This window comes from Ovis aries, chromosome 16, assembly GCF_016772045.2.
Source record: "Ovis aries strain OAR_USU_Benz2616 breed Rambouillet chromosome 16, ARS-UI_Ramb_v3.0, whole genome shotgun sequence".
NCBI lineage: Eukaryota > Metazoa > Chordata > Mammalia > Artiodactyla > Bovidae > Ovis > Ovis aries.
In genome coordinates, this window is record NC_056069.1 from 60594860 (window position 1) to 60601372 (window position 6513).

Below are 6513 nucleotides of genomic sequence, written 5' to 3' on the forward strand. Positions count from 1 at the left end.
AGTGTGGAGATTCCTTAAAAATTGCAAATAGAACTACCTTATGACCCAGCAATCCCACTTCTGGGCATACACACCGAGGAAACCAGAATTGAAAGAGACACATGTACCCCAATGTTCATCGCAGCACTGTTTATAATAGCCAGGACATGGAAACAACCTAGATGTCCATCAGCAGATGAATGGATAAGAAAGCTGTGGTACATATACACAATGGAGTATTACTCAGCCGTTAAAAGAATTCATTTGAATCAGTTCTGATGAGATGGATGAAACTGGAGCCGATTATACAGAGTGAAGTAAGCCAGAAAGAAAAACACCAATACAGTATACTAACACATATATATGGAATTTAGGAAGATGGCAATGACGACCCTGTATGCAAGACAGGGAAAGAGACACAGATGTGTATAACGGACTTTTGGATTCAGAGGGAGAGGGAGAGGGTGGGATGATTTGGGAGAATCACATTCTAACATGTATACTATCATGTGAATTGAATCGCCAGTCTATGTCTGACGCAGGATGCAGCATGCTTGGGGCTGGTGCATGGGGATGACCCAGAAAGATGTTATGGGGAGGGAGGTGGGAGGGGGGTTCATGTTTGGGAATGCATGTAAGAATTAAAGATTTAAAAAAAAAAAAAAAAACCTCAGATATACAGATGACACCACTCTTATGGCAGAAAGTGAAGAAGAACTAAAGAGCCTCTTGATGAAAGTGAAAGAGAGTGAAAAAATTCTCTTAAAACTCAACATTCAGAAAACCAAGATCATGGCATCAGGTTCCAACACTTCATGGAAAATAGATGGGGAAACAATGGAAACAAAGAGATATTTTCCTTATTTGGTCTCCAAAATCACTGCAGATGTTGATTGCAGCTATGAAGTTGAAACACTCTTGCTCCTTGGAAGAAAAACTATGAACAACCTAAACACTGTATTAGAAAGCAGAGACATTACTTTGTCAATAAAGGTCCATCTAGTCAAAGCTATGGTTTTTCCAGTAGTCACATATGAATGTGAGAGTTACACTATAAATGAAGATGAGCACCGAAGAATTGATGGTTTTGAATTTTGGTGTTAGAGAAGACCCTTGAGAGTCCTGTGGTCAGCAAAGAGATCCAACCAGTTCATCCTAAAGGAAATCAGTCCTGAATATTCGTTGGAAGGACTGATGCTGAAGCTGAAACTCCAAAGTGGCCACTTGATGTGAAGAACTGACTCATTTGAAAAGATCCTGATTCTGGGAAAGATTGAAAGCAGGAAGAGAAGGGGACAACAGAGGATGAGATAGTTGGATGGCATCACCGACTTGATGGATATGAATTTGGGTTTGTTCTGGGAGTTGGTGATGGACAGGCAAGCCTAGGGTACTGCAGTACATGGGGTCACAAAGAGTCAGACATGACTAAGCGACTGAACTGATCTGAACTGAACAGTATAGCTATCTATATATACACATTTATATATACTACATAACTATGTATTATACTTGCAATACAAGTATCAATATAGCTAAGTGAGTGAAAGTCCCTCAGTCATGTCTGATTCTTTGTGACCCCATGGACTATACAGCCCATGAAACTCTCCAGGCCAGACTACTGAAGTGAGTAGTCTTTCCTTCCTCCAGGGAATCTTCACAACCCAGGGATCAAACCCAGGTTTCCCCCATTGCAGGAGAATTTTTAACAGCTGAGCCACAAAGGAAGCCCAAGAATACTTGAGTGGGTAGCTTATCCCTTCTCCAGGGAATCTTCCAGACCCAGGGATTGAACTGGGGTCTCCTGCTTTGCAGGAAGATTCCTTACCAACTGAGCTATTAGGGAAGCTAATCATATAATAGCTAATTATACAAAAATAAGACTTATAAGGCACTTATATTCATAATTATCATTATAATACTTACTGTAAGCTTATAACTTTAATAAATATGGAAGTGTTAGTCACTCAGTCATGTCTGATTATTTGTAAAGCTATGAAATGTAGCCTGTCAGGCTTCTTTGTCCATGGGACTTCCCAGGGAGGAACACAGGAGTGGGTTGCCATTTCCTTCTCCGGGGGATATTCTAGACCAGGATCAAACCTGAGTCTCCTATATTATAGGTAGATTTTCTACCATCTGAGCCACCAAGAAAGCATCTAGTTTAATATATGCTAGCCATTATATTTATATTTTATTTATATATATTTAATCATATGTATTTTTATGTTTTGTATATTTATTTATATATAATATACATTTATTTATATCAATATATATTTATTTATATATGTTTATATGTAGTATATGCCAATATATTGTAGAAGGAAATGGCAACCCACTCCAGTATTCTTGCCTGAGAAAGAGTAAGATGAAAGAGTCCAACAGGCTGCAGTCCAGTCCATGGGGTTGCAAAAAAGCTGGACAAGACTGAGCACCTGAAACAACAGTATATGCCAGGCTGGATGAAACACAAGCTGAAATTAAGATTATGGGAAAAAATACTAATAACCTGAGATGGAGATGACACCACCCTTATTGCAGAAAGCGAAAAGGAATTAAAGACCCGTCTTGATGAAGGTGGAAGAGGAGAGTGAAAAAGCTGGCTTAAAACTCAACTTTCAAAAATGAAGATCATGAGTTCTGGCCCCATCACTTCACGGTAAATAGATGGGGAAACAATGAGAGACTTTATTTTCTTGGGCTCCAAAATCACTAAAGATGGTGATTGCAGCCATGAAATTAGAAGGCGCTTGCTCCTTGGAAGAAAAGCCATGACCAACCTAGATGACATGTTAAAAAGCAGAGCGATTACTTTGCTAACAAAGGTCTGTATAGTCAAAGCTCTGGTTTTCCCTGTAGTTATGTATGGATGTGAGAGTTGGACCATGAAGAAAGCTGAGCACTAAAGAATTGATGCCTTTGAACTGTGGTGTTGGAGAAGACTCTTGAGAGTTCCTTGGCCCTCAAGGAGATCAAACCAGTTAATCCTAAAGGAAATTAATCCTGAATATTCATTAGAAGTTCTGATGCTGAAGCTGAAGTTCCAACACTTTGGTGAACTGATGAGAAGAACTAACTCACTAGAAAAGTCCCTGATGGTTAGAAAGATTGAAGGCAGGAGGAGAAGTGTATGGCAGAGAATTAAGTGGTTGGATGGAATCACCGACTCAATGGACATGAGTTTGAGCAAACTCTGGAAGATGGTGAAGGACAGGGAAGCCTGGCGTGCTGCAGTCACTGGGGTCTCAAAGACTCGGACATGACTGACCAACTGAACTGACTGATGCCAAGAGCTGACTCGTTGGGAAAGACCCTGATGCTGAGAAAGATTGAAGGCAGGAGGAGAAGGGAATGACAGAGAATTAGATGGTTGGATGGCATCACCGACTCAATCAACGTAAGTTTGAGCAAACTCTGGGATATCATGAAGGACAAGGAAACCTGGCATGCTGCAGTCATTAGGGTCACAAATAGTTGGACTTGACTGAGAGACCAGACAACAACTGTATAAACAATATATAATATAATTTGTAAGTTGATTTCTTAGGCACTGAAAAGAAAGTATTTACTTAGACTGTAAGTCCAAGAGAAATCTTCTTAGAGACATATTTAAACACACTATTGCACTGACTCTTTGAATACATTATTTAATTTATTAAATGTATGTAATAAATATTTATAAATATTAATAAAGTGTCTACAGACTTCTTGAAATGGTTGAATTAAATATTACTTGAAATTATTAGGCACATATTTAATTATATTATTTGATATGTCTAAACTTCCCAGGTGGCTCTGTAATAATGAATCTGCCTGCAATACAGGAGACAGGGGTTCCATACTTGGGTCAGGAAGATACCCGGGAGAAGGAAATGGCAAGCCACTCCAGTATTCTTGCCTGGGAAATCCCATAGATTTCCCAGGGATCACAAAAAAGTCAGACTCAAACATGACTTAACAACTAAACAAACAACAATAATTTGATATGCCTGTTAAAAGAATACTTTGAGCACAGTTTTATGAATATCATATTTTACATTCAGTTACTTTATGAAGACATTTATTTCAAAGAAAAAATATCTAGATGTATGCTTTGTGGCTTAATATGCTATACTAGGAAATTCTCTACTTGCTGATAAATTGGAAATTTTCAGATAGGAAGTACACAAGAAATTCGATTCTGGACTTTTTTTTTTAGATGATCCATAATGCATCTTATTTTCTCATATACTCATTTCTAAGGTTTTGGTATGTCAACTAACTGCTCTTTGACTTAATGGTATGGTCTTGCATTTTAACCACTGTGCTGACATAGTACAAACCATTCAACTCTTGGGGACCTTATCACAGGAGACCTATAAATTAAAATAAAAGAAACACCCCAAGAATAATACAGTAATAGAACTGTCTTTATTCTTGCTCCACCAGAGAAACTTCCTATAGTTGAAAGCAGATGAATGTCTTTGAAAATTCATGTTTGCCCTTTTGTGGAGCTCATATAGGCATTCAATTGTGAATCTATATTAACAAGTCCATATTCATGAAGAATATAAAAAAATTACTCAAGTCTTACATTTAGGCTGGTTTAACATTATATGGTCATTGTCACTATTAAAAGTTTTTCTATTGACTATTTTGCTCATTAAATTATTCTCTCTCTATTCTACTTACAAAAATTATGTGTCAACAAGTGATACATTTTTCTCATTTTACTGAACTTATTTTTAAACAATTTACTACAAAATAATCAGTGATATTTAACTGAATTAAATATGGATGCTATCTCCTGGAACAGTAGATGGAATTTATGCCGAAGCTTATACTCACAAAGAAAGCTGGAAGGAGGCCCACCACCCTTTTCATTTATAAAAGAATTCATCAGGACCTGAAATTCTTGGGACCAGAAGTGGTACGAACATACATGCTAGGCAGAAGGATCTTCAGGATCCGTGAAATAAAGTGATGACTTCAGTTCACTTCAGTTCAGTTCAGTCATCCAGTCATGTCCAACTCTTTGTGACCCTATGAACTGCAGCATACCAGGTTTTCCTGTCCATCACTAACTCCTGGAGTTTGCTCAAACACAAGTCCATTGAGTCAGTGATGCCTTCCAACCATCTCATCTTCTGTTGTTCCCTTCTCCTCCTGCCTTCAATCATTCCCAGCATCAGGGTCTTTTCCAAAGAGTCAGTTCTTCACATCAGGTGACCAAAATATTGGAGCTTCATCTTCAGCTTCAGTCCTTCCAATGAATATTCAGTACTGATTTGTTTTAGGATTGACTGGTTTGATCTCCTTTCAGAGAAGTTTAAACTTACTAAACTTAAAACAGTAGTTGGTTTATACTCTTATGATTCTCATGTTTTGTATTAGGTTTGTTGAATACTTTATTTTAATAAACACTAATTGAAGAACTAAAACAAAAATAAGAATTTTCTCCTTTATCAAAAGTTCAGTTTTATATATTTCTAATGGAAGAATATAAATAATGAATATACATGAGCTGAGGTTGTCTATTATACATATTTTTCATCTACATTTCTGACCAAGATTCCATTTTATTTCACAGCTTCACATAGAAAAGCAATCAGTTATAAACTTTCAGGTGGACCAAATTTGCTTATTCTACCAACAATGTTAAATGCAGAAAAGAAAATAAAAGTCCATGTTGAATGTGCTATTTCACCTCTTAAAATAAATCTTGTGGTCTTGTCAAATAAGCCATGTTGTAACATCTTTAAAAATAACATGACATGTATTCTGAAATGGAGGCATTTATTCTAAACAGCTCAGATCTATCTTTGATGTAGCTATAAGCTAAAGGGCATGTGAAGAAGAAAAAAAGTTGTAACTTACCCTATACCTTAGAGGCATGGAGATTCAAATGATAAATTATTTACAGGAATTGAAGAAGACACTACAGGCTCTTGTTGCTTATTAAAAGGAAGTGATTTTCAAACTTGGTTAAGTTATATTTCAATTGATTCTTTCTTCTATTTAAGCTTTATTTTGCAAAGATCAAGGCAAATAAAAAAAAAGTTAAAAGTCTTTTTTATCATTCTCCAAAGAAGACAATAGGTTTTCTTATTAGTATTTCCTCCCTCAAATTGTACTGAAGCATTAACTTGTAATTATATTATCATAATAAATTAGTAAGCAGCTGACAAAAAGTTAGATCCATAATTATCAGTTTCCTTCTGATATTCCTATAAGAAAATTTATTAAAAGTTTGTAAGATGGATGGAGTTGTTTGTCAACCATGTTAATTTGTTCTATAGCATTTAAGGAAAAACAGAGGTGTCTGAGAATGAATCTAGCAAATATATTCAGATCAAGCTGTACCCTTTCTCCAGACAGTGAATTTCACCGGCTACTGACAAGATCTTGGAGGTAGGAGCTATCTTAATGCATGATCAGTCTCTCAGTCATGTCCGACCCCATGAACTGTAGCCCAGGTTCCTCTGTCCATGGGATTTTCCAACCAAGAATACTTCAGTGGCTTGCCATCCTCCTTCAGGGGATCTTCCCAAC